The sequence below is a fragment of the Micrasema longulum genome, unplaced genomic scaffold, assembly GCF_059751315.1.
Source record: "Micrasema longulum isolate JH-2025_06_02 unplaced genomic scaffold, ASM5975131v1 h1tg000730l, whole genome shotgun sequence".
In the NCBI taxonomy this organism is placed as follows: Eukaryota; Metazoa; Arthropoda; class Insecta; order Trichoptera; family Brachycentridae; genus Micrasema; species Micrasema longulum.
Genome location: NW_028277925.1, coordinates 1,256,987 through 1,276,894, shown reverse-complemented (window position 1 = coordinate 1,276,894; position 19,908 = coordinate 1,256,987).

Here is a 19,908-nt window from a genome sequence, read left to right as displayed (position 1 = left end):
TGTTTTAATAGATAGTGGAAGTAGGTTATAGATTTTAATTGAATAATACTCAACTCGAGTATATATAAGGACGTACAAAAAATACAATAAATTTATAAATGATTCAATGAGATTGCATAATATTTAGATTAATATCCTCAATAAATTCTTAGATTCTTTACTTCCAATTCTGTCAACCAAATCGTTATTCTCTTTTTCAATACTGATGGTTTATCAGATTTCCAAACACACGGTATCAGGTTATATAGGTCCGTTGTATAGAAATGATTACACGGTTTTCCTGTAAGATACAGCAAATATATGCTTTATGTACATTATTATCGTGACGATTGTAATGATCAATTAGGACACTATCGATAACTATGTCAGGGGCAACCCGTCGTCTTTTGTGTTGCCAAAAAATAAAGTAATTTAAACTAATTATATAACCGTTTTTTTACTAATGTGGTTGAAGAAATTTCTTAATTTTATTTAAAGAATAAAATGTAAATACAAGTCACGTTCATAGCATTTTTATTCGCAATTCATCTAAGTGTCGGGGGCTACCCGAACTTCCCGTAAATGTTAAACTTTTATATTCCGTGAAAAGATTTATCCTATTTGTATCAACAGAGAAAACATGTGTTCTGTTAGATGTTTTAACGTTTACGAGATTAGAATGCAACACTTCCATTGTTGTCAGACACATTAACACGCAAAACAAATAACCACATCAGTACGAAAATATTTACAGAGGAAATGTGTTAATTATTTATCTTTTACAGTAAATTGTATACATTTCAAATCATAATATTTTGATTGACAGTATATTGTCAATGTTACGACTGAATGAATGTGACATGTTGGTAGTACATTTTCAATTTTTATTATACATTTATTTCAAAGTAATCATTTTGCTTGTAAAAATCGTAGCACAAAAAATACGTCGTTTTCTGAGATTTCATATAATATCCTAACTGTAACAAGATAAACATTATTATTCACGCGAATTCACCAGTAATGCGGATGCATGTGCTCGCAAACCAATATGCTAACAACATCGATGTATTTAACGTGAGTCTTGTAAATTTCAAATATCAATGTAAATGTTCCATATGAAATAGAACTTAATATTCTGTTCATATTGTATTTTATAACATTATGTACCTAGCTGATTTAAACCTTTAACTGCATTTCTTTAGCTTTTTTTTAAAAAAACAACTTAACTTCTAAACACAGTTCTATATTTTATCATTTTATATTGTATTTTTAAAAATTTAAGTTATTTATATACTCATCTTCTTTTTTTATACCAACTTTACTTCCAAACACTGTTTTATCTTTTGTTGCTTTATATTGTATTTTTTAAATTTATTGTTGTTTATATACTCATATTTTATATAACTTTCATGTATGTAAAAGCCTTATGGGCGAGGAAAATTAATTTAAAAAAATATATATATCTGAAAGTAAACTTAAAATTCTGGGTTGAGCTGACTCCCAGGGGCCCTTGCGGTCCATACCTCGAGAGCGCGAGACCTATCGTCCATTCTCTTTAAAATCTTTCGATTACGAAAACATCAACCCCTCAGTCTCGGACACATTCTTACCGGAAAAAATAGACAAATCCTCTCTAACAAATCAACCCCGCGCATAGGGACCTACGACGAAAGCACCTCGTGGCCCCTGGTAAAGATTTTCATGCCACACGCACCCTAAAAGGTTACAATGAGGAAGTTCAGTGACTTTTTTTATTTGTTAATGGACTGTCAAGCTAAGCGCTTTAATTGTTTTAAACTTTTGTAATTTTAATTGTAGACGAAGAATTAAAACTTGAAAAAAATTGTAGTAAACATGAACACAATACGAGAATTTCAGAAAAATATCATATACAATCTTTTAAAACGAGAAAAGGACAATCGAGACTTATAAACCATGCACTGAAATTATACAATAAACTACCAGACAAAACTAAACAAAAGACTCAGGCAACCTTTACAAAAGATGTTAAAAATATTATTATTAACAGTAGAATTTGAATTTTAAAAGTGAAAATATTTTGTTAAATGTATGTAACCCTTAAGGGTTTATCAATAAATATTTAAATAAATAAAAAAAAAATTACCCCGCATGTGACGTCACGAGTTCTCGTCCCAGCCTTCTGCTGATTGATGAGTTGGCTTCCCGGAAACCAAAAATCGATCACAACACTCTACCGTTTGATGAACCGAGTGAACTTGTGACGTAGTTCAAAGTAGTTATTTTTTTTGTATTTTTTTTATACATTATCGAGAAACTTCGCAGAAAAAGTAAATGATCTAATTTTCCCGGGTGTAAGCAAACATTTTTTTATCCAATTTCCCGTAGCGTTGGAAGGATGCTTGCACTCGGGCAGTGGTTGGAAAACTCATTAGTCAAAAGAGCTAAAGATCAGCGATACAAGAATTACGATTTCTCTTGTGAGTTAGTGAGCCAAATTTATTTTCGTATAAAAAGATTTCCTCAAAGCCAACGGGCCTTATAATGTGGTAGAAGATTTGCGCATTTTCTCTCTATTTCAACTAAAAATTCTTTAAACTAGAGAGAATTGACCAATTGTGTTGACAATCTTGATTACCAATTCCAAAATATTTCATTTCTTCTGGAGATGTCTTCGCACAAAGTGCTTCTTGGTGAATGATGCAACGATAAACAAATATCTCGTGATGATAAAAACAGAACTTTTTCTTTTTCCGGTCACACTTTTTGTCCCATCTGTTGAAATTAAAACAATTTTATCAAGTGTAAGATGATGTTTCTCCGTTTATTAAATGACAGCGTTTGCATTATCCTCACCACGTGTTTGACCTTTCAGTGGCAAAAATCCTAAAAATTCTTGATTACGAGCCGTTGACAAAATAAGCGAAGAGTGAAATTTGGGTTGTGTGAGCCGCACTCGAGTGGCTAAAGAGCCACATGCGGCTCGCGAGCCGCGGTTTGCCGACCACTGGACTAGAGAGAGTAACTATTTATAGGCAAAATGATACAGAGTCAATGTTAAATATTTCTAGTCTACAAAAACGTAGAACCAATATTGACTCTGTATATATGTTCGGCATATTAAATAGTATAATCGATATGCCATCTTTACTGGGACAGGTAAAATTCTATATTACGACTCGTTGGTTGAGAAATAATGAAGTACTATTCATCGATCCGTATATAACAAACTATGGCTTTAATTCTCCAATGTCTTTGTCGTATTGTTAACTCAAGACAAGATCTTGGCATTTTTGGTTAAAGTATACAACGATTTAAACGAGCACTAGATAAATAGTCCAGATGTTGTTTTGATGTCCCTTATATTTGTTAATGCTTCTTTTATTATTTTTTTAATGTTTAACTGTTCTTATATTGTTATATTTATCCCTACAAATAACATAAATGGACAATATCCGTAAATAAATAAATCAAGAAAAATAAATTGCGAGTAATATACAGGTACAGTGTAAATGAAACTCATTAAAAAAATATTAAAATATTCCCGTTAATTAAGAATATTTTAGGAATTCGGAGTAATAGATACACGGCACTTATTAGCTGAATTATCATATTTGTTACGGAGAGTTATCTTGTGAAACCTAAATATACGACGGTAGGCTGAAAAGCAATGCACACATGCTTGTAGAACAAGAACAAAAACAAACAGCCAGATCCAGCAAAAATTATATTAAAGTATAATTTTTAGGCTTTAAAATTATGTATTCATTTTTCAATATTGCCACAGTTAAGCTTAAGACATTTCTCCCGTGTTATAAGTTTTTTCATTTCGACACTAAAAATTTTTTCCGACTTTTCTCGAATCCAGGACTTGATAGCTGCCTTCACCTCATCGTTCGACTTGTAATGATTACTCTTGAGTAGAGGAAAAAAATTAAAATCTCGAGGCTCAAGATCGGGGGAGTAAGGAAAGCGTGGATCGGTTCAAACTTCAGGTTTTGCAGAACCTCTCCAATGGACTGGGTTTCTGTGTTAATATATATAAGTCAACGAATATATTATAACACAAATATAATATATGAATGTACAAATATATTATCATATATTGGTTGACTTATCTCCATTTACCTTACCATCACAGGTTTGTTCTCGTCTGTGAGACGGCGTGGTACCTATCGTGCACAATTTTTACAGTAGCCCAATTGTTCAAAAATAAAGACAACTTGTCCGTTGGATATTCCAATATGGTTTGCAATACGCTTTTAAATGATTTGCCGGTCATTTTGAATCAAATCGTCGACGACTTTGCGATGTTTATCTTCTGTGGCAGTGATCGAACGTCCGCTGCTGTGTTTCATCAACAATTATGGCTTTTCCAGGCTCGCAACCACAAAAATTTACCACCTATCGATTAACAATAGACATATCAACAGCATCGTCACTATACACTGCCTTTAAACCAGTGCTTCTCAACTGCTGGTCTGCGGACCGGTACCGGTCGGTTGAGATTTTCTTCCGGTCCACAGAAATACTTGTCGCCAATTTTCAAATACCTATGCTATTAAAATGCGTCATTTGTTATTTTTTTACCTGTTATAACATAAGGGGCTCAAATTTTAGTAGGGCCGCGGTGGTGCATATTTTGCTGGAAAATATGTACACATAAAATGCCGTGTAATGCCGCAGTTGCATTCCATCAGCAACACTACCAATAGTCCTACTCCCTAGCATCCATGAGTGGTCTCTTTGGCCCCGCGAGCCCTGGGCAATGTGGCCACTGGCATTAACATCAGTGCCATAGCAGATAGGGAGAGGATGAATGGCGAGTGTACGGCGCCATAAAACGGGACCCCTCTAGCTAAGGGTAGGTAACCCCGACAGAAAATTCCGCCGAAGAAGGCAACGGGAAACCACTTCGGTCAATAATTCCCAGGATATTACTATGAAGAGAAACGAAATGAAGTCCCGGGCGGTCCTTAAATGGACCAGGGGTGCGAAGAATCTCCCGGCTCGACATAGAACTGTGAAGGAGCTGTTTCGCACTGCTCAGGATAGGGAAGCTTTTTCCCAAGTGATCGTCAACGTCAGGGGGACCCGACATGACACGTAAAGAAGAAGATAACATAATATTAAAAATCAAAAACAAAATTTTACAAAAACAAAAGTTTTTATACGTGTGTTACCGGTCCGCTATTTTGTATCTCCTATTTTCACCAGTCCGCAGGCTTTAAAAGGTTAAGAAACGCTGCTTTAAACGAAGATGAATCTCAGTAGGAGTCAGTACTTCAGCAGTTAAAAAATCAATAACAGCACTCTGTTTAACTCGCGTTGTTCACTAAAACACGTCTCCATCCTTTTGTTTCCCAAAATACACTGGATGAACGCAGCACCTTCAAACCTGCGCGTGCGTATGTAGGGGGAATGTTACTTCTACATGCCATCTAGCGCGATTCTGAAGGTCATTTTGTTCGCGTTCTCCAAGCATGTGTGCATTAGTTTTCAGTCTACCCTCGTACCTCCATACACTCCAACCCGACTAGAAGTCAACTAAAGGGTGGGTAATGGGGTAAAATACAAGTTCTTCATTTGGCCCAAGAACCTTAGAATTTTTAGGTAATAAAAATTTGATGAAGAACCTTAAATCAGCCAATGACCTTTATAGGCCTTGTTATGAATCCTTATTTTTTGACCCATACGACAGAACTGAGACGGTAAAAGTTGAACAAAAAATTGCATTGGGAAACATACAAGACGATGACATAATAATAGCGTAATATCCTGACATACATAAATATAAGAACAACAACACAACCACAATATGAAAGCCAGGATAGATGCAGTACAGTCAAAAATGCTGTGTGCTGTACAATGAACTTAAATACCTACTGCCATGACTTACTTGACTACTTGATAATTTATATGCCCAAGACAATTAGATTTTTAAAAAAGTCCGGAGTTTTGAAACTTTGCATGATTGTTTGTCGGTATCTATTGCATAATGTACTAAAAGCTAAGGAGGGGGGGGGGGGGTTAAAAGGTTCCTTTTCACGGTTTTTCACAAATATCTCCAGAACTATCAGTCCTAGCGAAAAATGTTTTTACATATAAATTAAAGTAATTAAAATGATCTATAAAAAAAATAATATGTATAGAAGTCATATTTTCGGAGATACAAGGCAGACAAAATAACAAAGTTTCATGCAACATCAAGTATTGGAGCTATTTTGTCCTAGTGCACGGCTAAAACATACTTTTTACAAAAAATAGTAGGTTTATATAAATATCGTAAAAATGATAGCAGGCTTTCTTAAAATCTGAATAATTTTAAGTTCAAAATGGCGGAATTCCGTTTCGTTGCCCTAGTTCTTGTATGTTCAATAGAGCATTTTGTAGATTTTACAAAAGACATTTTATTTATTTTTATAGTCGAATAAATAAAAAAAATAAATGCCAAAATACTATTTATTAACGGAAAAAATAATTATTATTTCTCCACATGGACGCGTAATAAGATAATGAACATAATATTAGCATTCATAAGTCAATTTATAAACATGGTCTGTTGAACATACAAGTACTAGCGCAGCGCACTATGGTTCGTTTAAAACATGCTAGCTAGACAAAAATATTTTTTGCGATTTTTTATTTTTTTGTATCCTATTGTGGTTACCTAATGCACTTTTAGGGTAATGAGAGGAAGTGTGGTCATTGGGTAGGTAAAAAAGTATTTTAACTCAAATTTTGAAATATAATATTAAAAAAATACATGACAAAGAACAACAATAAACCTGAATTAGGTAGGTAGGTATTTGACAGATGTTAAAATACGACAAATATTACAAAAAGTCTTACTGGTAGAAAACACGTTAAAACGGTACGTGAAAATGAGAAGGAAAAGGTCAAATAGGCAGTAGGTACGTGAAAACTCTTACAAAAAGGTGTAACAAGTATTAAACAATATTCACAGGACAGGTATTACAAAAAAGGTCTAACAGTTCAAAAACAATAGGCACAAGACAGGAATTGCAAAAAAGGTCAACATGTAAAAACAGGTAAATTACCTTCTGATATGTTAAACCTTATAACCCATTTCTGAAATTAGCAATAGAAAAGGATTAGCTGTTGTTATTTATCTTCGTCATTGCTAATTTTGTCTTCTGGTGAATTATTAACAATTTATTTCTGCATGTTAACATTAGGATTAGTTTTACAGGTTTAGATTTACAGGAGGTAGTATGATTAATTTTATTACCTCAGTCCACCTGAGTTTTCTTTGAGAACCTCTCGTAGGCCGTTTATTAAAGGGTCAGATGTGATTAATACATATTCGACTTCAAATCTACATAATATGCCAAAGCCTCTTCTCTCGATAAGTACCTTTGACTGCTATTTTCACTATTACTGACACTATCTTTCATAGATTTGCTCTTTTCGGAACTTTTATTTGTATCCCTAATAACAGCAGCAAGGCTCCGGTGCCCAGACGATTGCGCTGAGAACTCTGCTGTAGCCACTAACTCATTTGTGTCGCGTGTACTGAGCAGATCTTCAACTTTTCTCCTTTTTATTTTGTCAATGGACTAGTCAAAAAAAAAAATTGGACATCCAGTGTTTGAGGGCTTAGTGGGTAAAGATAGCGACACTTTTATCACAAAGTCTTTATAAATCAACTCTCCATTTTTTGTTAAAAATATCTTGCAGCACTTTTTGTGAAAATACCACTTTTTTCCAAATTAGTGGAAAATGCAATTATGGTCTTCTTCAGAGCTCTTTCGGAATCTCTTCCTCTTGGAAAAAACATTTTTTGACGATATGAATGCAAACAATCCGCTATTCCGGTTTTCTTTCCCGTGTTTCAGCCACTCTTCTAAAAGTTCCGATCTCCAGATTGAGAAGAGGTGCTCTGGAAAAAAAAACATAAAAATAGTTTTACAGCCGTCCATAGCTTAAATTTATTATTTTTAGGAGAAAAAGTGTTAACCCTACAATATTATATGAGTTTAAGCCCTTTAACTTGTCTTGACAAGTCTTTCCGGGTCCAAAATATGTAAAAATGAAAGAAAAAAAATGTGAAAATAAACTTTGGAATAACGTAAAAAAAACAAACTGCAACGTGTGTATTTGTTTTACAATAAAAAAAGTACATATTTTCAGCTCTAATATCTATTACTAAGATAAACAAGTACTTCTATCAAAGTCAGTGTAATAAGTATTCACGTCAAATGCAAAATTGCTGATGAATATTAGTTCTGATGAATACTTACTTGCTACCCTCATCTACCGCGGCCCTTAGGACAATAAAATTCTTGGAATCTGAGGTTTGTGGGTTTTTTTTATCAGATTCGAAATGTATTTCCGGGAAACTCGATAGTGAATTTTGTCTAGCTAGCATGTTCTAGACGAACCATAGTGCAGCGGTTTGTACAAGCTCCCTGACAGTAAGTTGCCGCAGGCTAAAATGCATTTTATCCCGGCCTTTTGACATGCACTTCGTCCTTCACAACCAGACGCACATACACAAAAAATGTTGTTCATCGTAGTCAGGTGTGGCATAGTTCTTTGTTGATAGGGGCTCCAGTGTTTCATCGTTAGCTGGTATTGACCCCCACTTTTTAGGTGTCAGTCGGTTATTCAACCACTGCCGCACTTGAAAAAAAAAAAATGCGGCTGGGCAGATTTTTTGGTAGGTGGCAGCGACAAAAGATCAGGTTTAATCTTGTTAACAGGCTTCAAGAATGCGGAGTATCAATGGCTGTGTAAATCATTTTCATGAGCTTGAAAAAATGCCAAAAACATTTGCTCACCGGCTCGCGATATCTCTTCTGGCGTTGATGAAGCATTGTAAAATACATTGACAATGGTTCTAAGGCGTTTTATTTTTCTCAAAAAGATTAACTATCAAACGTAGTAGAAAACAGCCAGCCATAGAAAAGTGAAACTGAGATAATAGCCATTTTGTGAAAAGAGTGAATTAAGAAATCTACACAAAAGTTTGAATGTTTTTGACTTTAACAAACGATAAACAATGAAAACATAAGTTTTTTTATATATTACAAACAAGAATCTTATTGTGCATTTAACCAGTTTAAAAGATTTTTAAAGTACCATAAGATTTTTTTAGTTTTGTGGGTGTTTTTTGCAAATTGAGAAATGCCGTTTTTGTGATCGACACCTTTTTCCGGGGGTGATTAAAACAGTTTTTAATATGAAAGCGGTCTGGTTGTTTTTAGCAGAACATAGAATCGACCTTACTGCACTCGATAACATCAACATCTTATTTTTTCGAAATTGTGTACATGCTGCTTTCTGCATAGCTACGTTCAATCTGTGCTTAACCCTTTTTATATAAAGATGAGGTGGTGTCGCACGTCGCAGCCACTAAGGGCATGTATAATATGAATATTTTGTGAATTATTTTCAGGTTTTTGTAACTCCAAGGATAAGTATATTTATGTGATAACTTTCCCCCTCCCTAATTTGAAGTTTTTTTTTTTGTTGTGGAGCTAAAACAATCAGCAAGACAAGTAAATCAATATCTTCTCCAACAACTGCAGTGTTAGTATTAGTAGTCAGTAGATGGTGTCGGCAATGTCGGCATCTCCATCAGCTACTTCTGTTTTAATGCCTACTGTTGCCATTTTTTTATACAGCATACGCTTTAACTTTATTTTGTTATTATCGTTTGTAAGAAGTTGTTCTTGCTGAACTGTCACCCCCACGATTTCGTCAAAATGAATGTTATCTGATGTTTTAGTGCTTTTTCTTCGCATTTGTTTAGCTCGCTTAGTGCTATTGGTGGTGTCGTTATAGCCATAAAAAAACAAGAGTGCAATTATAACAATCGTGACATTTTTCTAGATATGCAATCAGTTTGTGTCTTTTTGAGCTAACACTCCACTTTATGCGATGCAGAAGAAATCTATAGTCAATCACATAAACAGTAACCTTGCGATCAAATGCTGTCTCTGTAACTGGAAAAACTTCGTACAAGGCAGATTTCTTTCTTCATTTTTCTCATTACATTTTCATTAAAAAGTGCTAACTAGAAAGGCGCCAATTCGTACTTCAACAAACCCTGCAAGTTTTTACCTTTTTTCTTAGTTATTGCATAGACCCAGTGATATCTGATCTGGATATCTTAAAGTATCTCTCCTGGGTAAAAGTTTCAAACTCAAAAGGAGAGGTACAATAAAGAGCCCTCATATCTTGCAGATATAAATGGGCGCACTTGACGTACCATAAGTGCCCACTGGCATGAAAATAAGGAATCATTTGCTGAACACAACTAAGGTGGGAATCCCTATCATCCGAGTGTTCTGCTGCAATAAATGATAGAAACCATGCGAAAGTATTGCACCCATAGGATGGCAGTGGGTCCGTTGTTTTTCAAAGAGCTCAGCTCATTTTTCGTTTTTTATTGAAGTAAAGCATGTTGGGCACTCTCTTTGGGCATGTTTCGGGTCAACGTCTTATATTTTATTTTTCTCAATTTTTTTTAAATTTTGCTTTGGGTTGATTCGAGACATTGAAACTGTTAGCCACATGGAATAAATTGGCCTAAAACAGTCTGAACAAGCATGTGTTCGTTCAGCTATGCTAAATGCATGTCCAGTTAACATTTTATCAGCCAAAATCGTGCGTAATACCTCCTTGAGACTACTACCTGCCATAGTGCTAACTAATTACTAATACACTACTAGTAAAATGTCCCGACCACAACCGGACGGAAGTTACGCTGAAATGTGACTGAGGGCGAAAGACCCCGGCAAGATGGAACGAATGGAGCAAACTGCGAACAGCAGAGGTGAAAGGGTGAAAGGGGGAAGTAAATGTTTAAAATAAAAGAGAACGAGGATACACGTGCATGTGTAAGAGAGATAAAAAAATATTTAGTGAAAAGTATTGCTCATCAAGTTGTTTGCCTTATGTTTAGAATAAAAATCTCAAATAATTTAGATTATTTTTACTCGTATCTTCGAAAATATTAATCCTACAAATTGTTTTCGTAGAAAATTTTGTTTTCTTTAATTTGTCGGCAAAATATTTTTCTCTAAAAGTGATAGTTTCGGAAATATTTGTAAAAGACCATCAAAAGTGACCTTTAAACCCTCCTCCCACCCTTAGCGGACCTCCCACCCTCGGGGACTTTAAGTATGTTATGTAGTAGATACCAACAAACAATCCTGTTTAGATTCAAAACTCCTTATCATCTTTTTTGGTCTAATTTGCCTGGGCCAATAAAACAAAAATCAACCCAAAAAATCACAATATGACTACAGTAACCAGACGTGACAAAAGATGACAACCTTATAAAATGCTTCCCTAGCGGGGTTTTTTATATTATTAAAAACTTTTTTTTTAAGAGATGTTAAAAACTTTCATAATTAGGTTTTTCGTGTCTGTTAAGATATTTATCAATTTTCAATTCATTTTACTAGTAAATAGCAAAATAATTATTTTAAGCAATAAAACATAATAGTAGCATTGTTCTGAGAGTATTATAACAAAAATATAATAATATCATGTATATACTCACCTAATCACAAAGAAAAAGGTCCATTTCATATGAAGAGGTGGTTAAAATATACACGGCCACATAAAATTACAATAGGTGGATTAATAATTATCGTTGTATAATTGTTATTTTAATTTCTTTAATGCTCGTATTCCGTTCTCAAAAATGTTATTAATCTATGAAATATATTACTTACATACTTTATAACATATTATTTTAAACAAATTCGAGATTTTTTTGCAAATTCTGAATCCTAATTTCAGACTGATTTCATCACCCGCATATAATTCTCAAACAAAATGAAATAATTATTTCTTTACATGTTTATCATTTTTGAGAGACGCATTTTAGTATTTTTCGAGAACAGCTCTTAAGTTTTCAAGATATAGCAAGAATTAAATAAAAATTGTAATAAACCAGTTGGTTGAATCGGTAATATTTCGAGTAAGTCAAATGTTTGCTCTCTTTTTCAGGTTGAAATGCGCTGCGGGTCGCTGCTGATAAACGAAACTTCCATTGACGTACATAAAGTCCTGATGGAGTACATGGTGTCTGGACTCGACATCTGGGAACCGGCAAAAAAGAGTAGGTCTCATCCAAAGAACCGTCACATGGAGCACCACCGCTCCAGCCTGAAGAAACAACTGAAACCGTCCATGTATAACGACACTGACGATGATTCTAATGAACCAATGAAATCTATGAATCGCCGAGCGAGGAACAAATATGCTAACTTTCATTACGTCAACATCGAAAAGGTCGTCAAATGCAACTGCAAAAGGAAGTTCTGTAAAAACGAAGATCAGGATTACAACATTTTGAACAAGCTGACCTTTGGTGACGTGGAGCTGATCGACCCTTCCGGAAAGCATGGTGAAATGGAAATTCTTCATCGCGTTCATCGCACCGTGAATTACCCCGAACAAAATTAAATTCTCGTTCGCTTGCAGTCATTATTAGACGATAAGATAAATAATATCAACATTATATCAATAAGACCATTATATTATAATCCATCAATTAAATCTTAATATTATGACGATATAATGTATTACTAGTACATACATTAATATTACTTTAATCAGCACCTTGAATTTATTTCGGGATCGTTTTTTTTATGTTATTTAAAACATATATATATATGAACATTCAGATATCAACGTAAAGACACTTTTTTCAAACAAAAGTGTATTTTTATAGTATTTTTTGTTATGGCTTTTCTGTACAAGCTAAAAATTCTTGTTTTTTAAATACCAATGCCAAAAAAAATGGCGGTTGGATATTTTTTTTTCGAAAACTATAAGGTAACGGCTGAAGCGTAAATATTATTAATAAGAAATTGGACTGAAAATTTATATAAAATCATTCTTCGTATGTTACGTAATTAAAAAGGGGCCACAGATTTTGAATAAATAATTGAATAAGGAATAAATATTTGAAAGGATTTGCGTGAGAGAAAAGTAAAATTAATTATAAAATTTATATTCAATAAGAAAGAAGACTTGGCAGATTGAAAAACATTTAATATATTGTCTTTCGAAGGAAAAATTACAAAAATATTAATAGAGTATGAAATGATTGGGTTAGAAAAACTTAAAAAAAATAATGCATTCGTTGTTTTGTAAATTGAATGATAGGTATAACTTTTAAGAGTGTACATAAATACTTATTAATTGTGATTATTAAAGGGGCTTGTGCACATATTCAGAAAACAGGAATAACAAAAATGATTTAATTGTAAAATTTAAAAGCATTGTGGTTTTTTCAAGGAATTGAAAGTGGGTCGAAATATTTAATGTAACTGTGAAATAATATTTATGGTCCAATAGCAAATTAATGTATTTTCGTTCAATTTCACAATTTTAAAAAGAGGATAGAAAATACTAAAATGTATTTAAGAGTATAAACACATTTCATGGCATATCTTATCTACGAATATTAACTTAATTAAACATTTTATAGAGGTTAATTTTATATTTAAAGTAAGGGCACTTTTTTTTGCTTTATTTTGCCGGTATAATTTGATTGGACAGCACTGATGTATTTCTCTGTTCAATTAGAAAGTTGTATTGTCTAATGACATGTTAATAAATAATTACAAAGTTTTACAATATTTTATAAGTTTATTTTTTACATTGAGTGCTTTTTAAAAAATGAATAAATAAATACTCGTATAATACAATAAGAATAATTTATTAACGTGTATTTCTACCGACAATCAAAATATTTGTTCACATATTGTCATTGTCATTTGGACACCTGTGCTAATTAATCAGATTCGTATAATTATGTTTACGTTAACTGCATTATTTTGTATTTCTCTCTTGTCCATCTTTGATAAGAAATATCTGGAAACCCCTACAATATTTCCAGTAATTTGCATTTAAAAAAATATATCTTTCCCTTCATTTTATAAATATTCACTTTGTTTTTATATTGAAAAAGAGCACAATAAACACTGTCGAGATTTATAAACCAAAGAATGCAGAAATAATTTACTTTTTAGCCTTTATTTTGTTACCTTTACTTAACATGATTTAAAAAATTACTAGAAACTATAACTGGTTAAGCGCATAATAATATGCCGTTTCGTAGAATGTCTAGAGATGAATGTTTTTCATCGATTACGAAGGACCTTTGAAAACCTTTGCGACCAAACTATTATACGAGTAAATTTTAGTTTCACCTCAGATGTCCGTTATAACTGTTCAGTGCAATGCATTAAACTCTACGATTGTGCATATCAAATAATATTTAGTAAATCTTTAAACCATTAAATAACATTGGGTCATTGTATATTTTTTGTCAACACCTACTAACAACCTTGACCGATTTTAATTCCCCCTTTTGAGAAACTCAAAAAAGTCAATTCATTACTAATAATACACCTAAGTTGCAAATATTAATGTTATTTTCTTCAAATTTTACTTTAAAAATGTTAATAATTTGCTCTTTTCGTTATCACAATAATACAGAAACTTTTCAATGGCGATAAAATTATAATTTACATGCTATTTATACTAGTACCCTATATACTATAATATAATAAAAAATATATTATTGTCACTTATTATAGTGCATATTAACCATATTTGTGTATGTTATTATACTGACGATATCCAAATGATAAATCTATGTAAAAAAAAACAATGTATCACAAAAGGGATTATCAATAAAGATATCAATTTGAATAATACGCGTGTTTTTCATTTACTAGAATCTTTAATTTAAGATAAGGAGGCATTCAATCATTAATTGTTATCCCACTGTTAATGTTGATACGTTTAAAATTTTATTTCTAATGCCTACATGACATAAACAAAACATTGATAGTTCATAAATTAAGATTATATTGAAAACAATACAATAACATATCCAACGCTGATGCTGTTTTCAAAATTTCAACCTTTCGCCATTGAAAACCAATCTAATGTAAATATTTACCATTTCCAACAATAGGTGTCTCTTGTTTCCCCCATACTTTCATTCTCTATAATGGGCAAATACGCGTAAGAAATATAACATTTAAACCAAGTATATATAGAGAATCGAAAAATGCCATACGTAAATATGAAAGTTAACAGGGTGTGAAATTTGTATAATAACTTGACCCAACTAAGATTGCCACATTCTCAACAGCTTCATATGGGTTGAAAAATTATATTATATTAATATTTAACTATCTTTTTGAATTCTGTGTAACATTCACAATTTTTCTGATGTTTTAACATCCATATTTATTTACCTCTTCCATCTGTTTACTTTTGAGCTGAAACCATAATTTTGGTAGTGAGATTCATCTGGCAGAATTATTTCGCTTACTAGGCAATGCCTGAAAATAATGAAAATAAATTCATATTTTATACTTCTCATAAAAGTTAGTTTAATCGATAATATTTTACAAGTATCCAAATAAATGTTCGTGGAATAAGTTTTAATCGAAATAACTACCTAAGAGAGGGAAGTCAAGCCTTGCGCACACGCACAAAATGTATTATCAATAAAGTTATCGGTTTGAATAACATATTGCAGTGACGTCAGGAGCTTGCATAGCACTGACCCCCACCACTAAGAATAATAATAATTAATATAATCTTTAAAATTCACGATAAGGAGGCATTCAATCATTAATTATCTCACAGTTTGATAAAAAAATAACATTCATTTCCATTACTTCTTATTTCTTCTTCTTTTCCACATCCGCTCCTAAGTGGAGCATGTGGACATCACCAGTTGCCTTCAGGAGACCCTTTCGCCAGCCAGCATTTTTGCCTCTTCCCACGCCAATCCAGCGCCCCTTAATTTCACCGAATAAAGTCTAAAGATCGTCATCGACGGCCTACCAGGACGGCGTGAGCCCGCGGGTTTAAAGAAAAGGTTACTTGGGTTTAGGTTCTCCTGAGGCATGCGCAGCACGTGTCCAAGCCAGGTCCACCGCCGGATCCTCAAGAAGTTCGTTAAAAGAGGTTGCTGCGTCCGTTCTCGGACTTCAATGTTAGTTATAAAATCGAACCACCTTATGCCTAATATTCTTCTCAAGCACTTACTCTCAAAACTCAGAAGTTTGGTGTTTTGAGATTTGGTCAGGTGCCAAGATTCACACCCATATAGGAGTACTGGCACTATATAAGATTTGAATAATTGGCATTTTGTTTTGACCGAGTATAGACTAGAGTTCCAGATAACTTGCACCATGTTAAAAGTTGCTCCAGCAATTCCTAGGCGGGTTACGAGCTCTTTGTGCATGCTTCCATCTTTAGTTATGTGAACTCCCAAGTATTTAAAGCTGTCAACTTTCTCAATCCTTGGTCTATTATTAAAAAGAGGCTGATCAAGGTCAGGACAGGATTTTTTGCACATATTCTTAGTCTTTATTGTATTAATATTAAGACCCAGACAAGTTGAGTTTTCCTGCAGTGTGCCAACAATTTCTTGAAAATCACCAACAGACTTTAAAAAAAACTGCATCATCTGCATACTTCAAGTCACACAACTTTAGGGGGGAGTTTACTTCTATACCTCGATTAGGTGGTATTGATTTGCATAAGATAAAATCCATCAGTATGATGAATAAGAACGGTGCAAGGACGCAGCCTTGCCTCACTCCAGTGGAGACCCCAAACCAATCAGTCAAAGAGCTACCAATCCTCACACAATTGCTTTCTATGTGGAGCGCTTTAATAACAATAATAATCATGGGGGGAATACCATACGCATCGAGAATTTTCCAAAGAGATGTTCGATGCGGACTATCAAATGCTTTCTCGTAGTCAATGAAGCAACACGCAAGGGGTGAGTTCATTTCATTGCTCTGTTGGCGAATGCATCTTATGTTATGGATATGGTCCGCACAAGACTGACTGGGAATAAAACCAGTTTGGTTGACTCTCAAAATCTAAAGTACAGGAGCTCGTATTCTGCCCAAGATTATGTGTGCAAGAATCTTTCCTGGAACGCTCAGCAGAGTTATTCCGCGGTAATTATTGCACTCTAAAGGAACGCTTTTCATGTAAAATGCAATGATCGTACCATCAATCCAATCCCTTGGACTACATTCTTCATCCCAGATTTTTGATAATAAAGTATGCAGAGGCTAAACAATTTCATCCAAACTACTTTTTATCAAATCGGGACTAATTTCATCTTTGTCCGGCGCTTTCCCATTCTTCAGGCATTTTACCGCCTTGATGATTTCATCAATGGTTAGAGAATGGTCAAGGATATTGGCTGATTTAGGGATGTTTATATGAGCAACCTCTGCCGAAATATCGAATAGGTCCAAGGGAGGTGGGCAATTAAGGACCCCGCAAAAATAATTCTTTGAGAGTTTGCCACGTACTTTCAATGTAGTCCGTCGAAGGAAATCATTTTTTATTATATGCATTCTCGTCAAATGCAACCCTGGTGATGGAGTACTTAGGTTAGGGAAAAAGTCATTTCGTATTTTTTGCTTAGTTTCAATGCTTTTTAAAAAGTGTTACAATCATCCGATTTTAGTCAAATATAAGCCGTTCGGCTTAATAATTTGTTTTTAATAAGAATTTAACTTTATAATGCCCTTTTTGTAGAATCCCTGATCCCTATTGGCAAAAAACTCGGAAAACCAATTTTCACATTTGCTTTATTTCACATTTTTTTTAATCAAGCCTTTTGCAAATGGTTCAAAACGGTTTTATGATCAATATTTAGCTTTTAGGCGATGCCACGACTGCTAACATGATGGTCTTTTTCGATATTTTCCATGATTTTATCGACATTATCGACGACAGGCTTGCTAGAGCGTGGTGCATCATTCACCTCCACTTCACCAGAACAAAATCACTCGAACCACTGTTGTGCAGCACGAACCGAAAGAGTATCGGCCCCGTATACATCGCAAATTTTTTTGCGACGCGTTTTTCCCTTTCAGGTAGTAAAAATGTAAAATGTGGCGAATTTCTTCCTTTAAGAGCTCCATACTCAACGCACGATAGTTCACGACTGAATCGACCAAACACAATAATGTAATCAATAATGATTGAGATGTATTAAGTTGAAAAATAGGCCGTGAAATACGAAATTTCTTTTTCGCCTACCTTATATATAATTTTTTTTTTTTTATATAAGAGTTGCTTTATTATTTACCTTGCTTATAATATACAAGGTTTATATTTCAAAAGTGGATTTTTCTGCAACTAAATTTCTTTAAATTTATCTAAACTGTTGGGATCAGAAGGGATATACTAATGAGGGCCAATCAGGAACTTCTCAGCATTTGCTTATGTGGAGAGGAAACCACTCAAAACTCTTCAGGAGAAGCCGGCCTGTTGATAGTAGTCAACAGGCCTTCCGTTCCACTAGAGGAGTGTTCGGCATTTTCTTCCCTACTTTGGTTTATTTTACCAATAGCCTGCACTATATTTATCATGTATAATACCTCTCGTGTGAGTTCTTTATTACCTATCACCGATGGGATGTCGCATAGATCTTCACCCAAGCTTCTGCATCGCGCCTCCAGCTGTTGTTTTTGAAAGCTGAAAAGGGGGCAATGCATCAACAGGTGAGGGACATCTTGAGGAGTTTCATCGTCGCATGGGCAGCTATCGATTTCGGAGAGCTTGAAGCGATGCGGTAGCTCATAAAACCACCATGACCCGTAAGCATCTGGGTGAGCTCGTAGCCAGCATTCTGCATTCTACTGAAATCATAGGTATGGAAAATGGTAGGGAAAAACATTTTAGTTATACTTCCGGTAGGTTCACTTAAATAACGATCGTTCCAGACTTTAAGGCTTACATATAAATTAATTACCGGTAGTTTCTTATTAAATTATAATAAAAATAAATAATAATAATAATTGGTGGTTGTAAGAAATAGTCATTTAGTAAAAAGACCGCCAACGCATAATTAAGATTATGAACAAAAAGTATAAAAAATAGTATAAAATAATATTTCTGTGTTTGAATCATCGACATTTATTTATATTTATCGTGCAAAAGCAGCATTAGAAAATTATATTTCATCACATGTCCCGGTGTGTTATGTAGTAGTGAACAACTAGCATTCTCAAATTGACCATATTATATACTAGATCGAAAATTCAATTCGAAATTCAATTCCTAGACTACACGGGAAATGAGATGATTCAATACTTGTTTATTTTTTCCAAACTGCGCTTTTCCGCATTCTGAACATTGAAATGAAATAGAGATGAAACGCCTCGGTATCTACACAGCAGGGAGGTAAATTATTAAAACTCTAAACATGAAAATATGATTCATGTATTACAGCAGAGATAAAAAACATTTTATAGAAGGGACTACAGAAGTCTAGACATTTACAGGGCTTATGACCTGTCATTGGCTGGTTTCAGTGGCCACTTTCCACGCCGTGTGATGTTTAAAGATGCTCAAATAATAAAAAGGGTTGAATCCAGTTCATGTCGGCAAAAATTTGGACAAGCTCAAAGCATTCTCGATAGAAATATAATATTGTGTTTATCATTGTAACTCGTAACTAGCAGAGATGGTTGAATTCCAAAACTTTAAATAATAAATTTTTCAAATAAATAATTATTTTTGCAAATGTCAAACTCTAAATAATAAATTTTTCAAATTAAGAATTATTTTTGCAAATGTCAAACTCTGGTCTCAACAGAGGTGCAATATTGTTTTAATTAATATGGAAGTAATTATAATAATTATAGACACATTTATTTTAATTTTTATACATTTATTATCTTTTACGTTGGTAAAATAAATAAGCGTTAGTAAATTAACTCGTTTTGACGTTTAACACTAAGAATATACAATCCAGTTAGAAAAACATATTTTTTACTGGATAGCCTGTATCGATTGCCAGCCCTTCAACTATCGCTATGAAAAAAATACGACGATCCGTTAGTCTATGGCAACGTACTCATAGCATCGTTACTATGTATCAATAATAATAAAAAT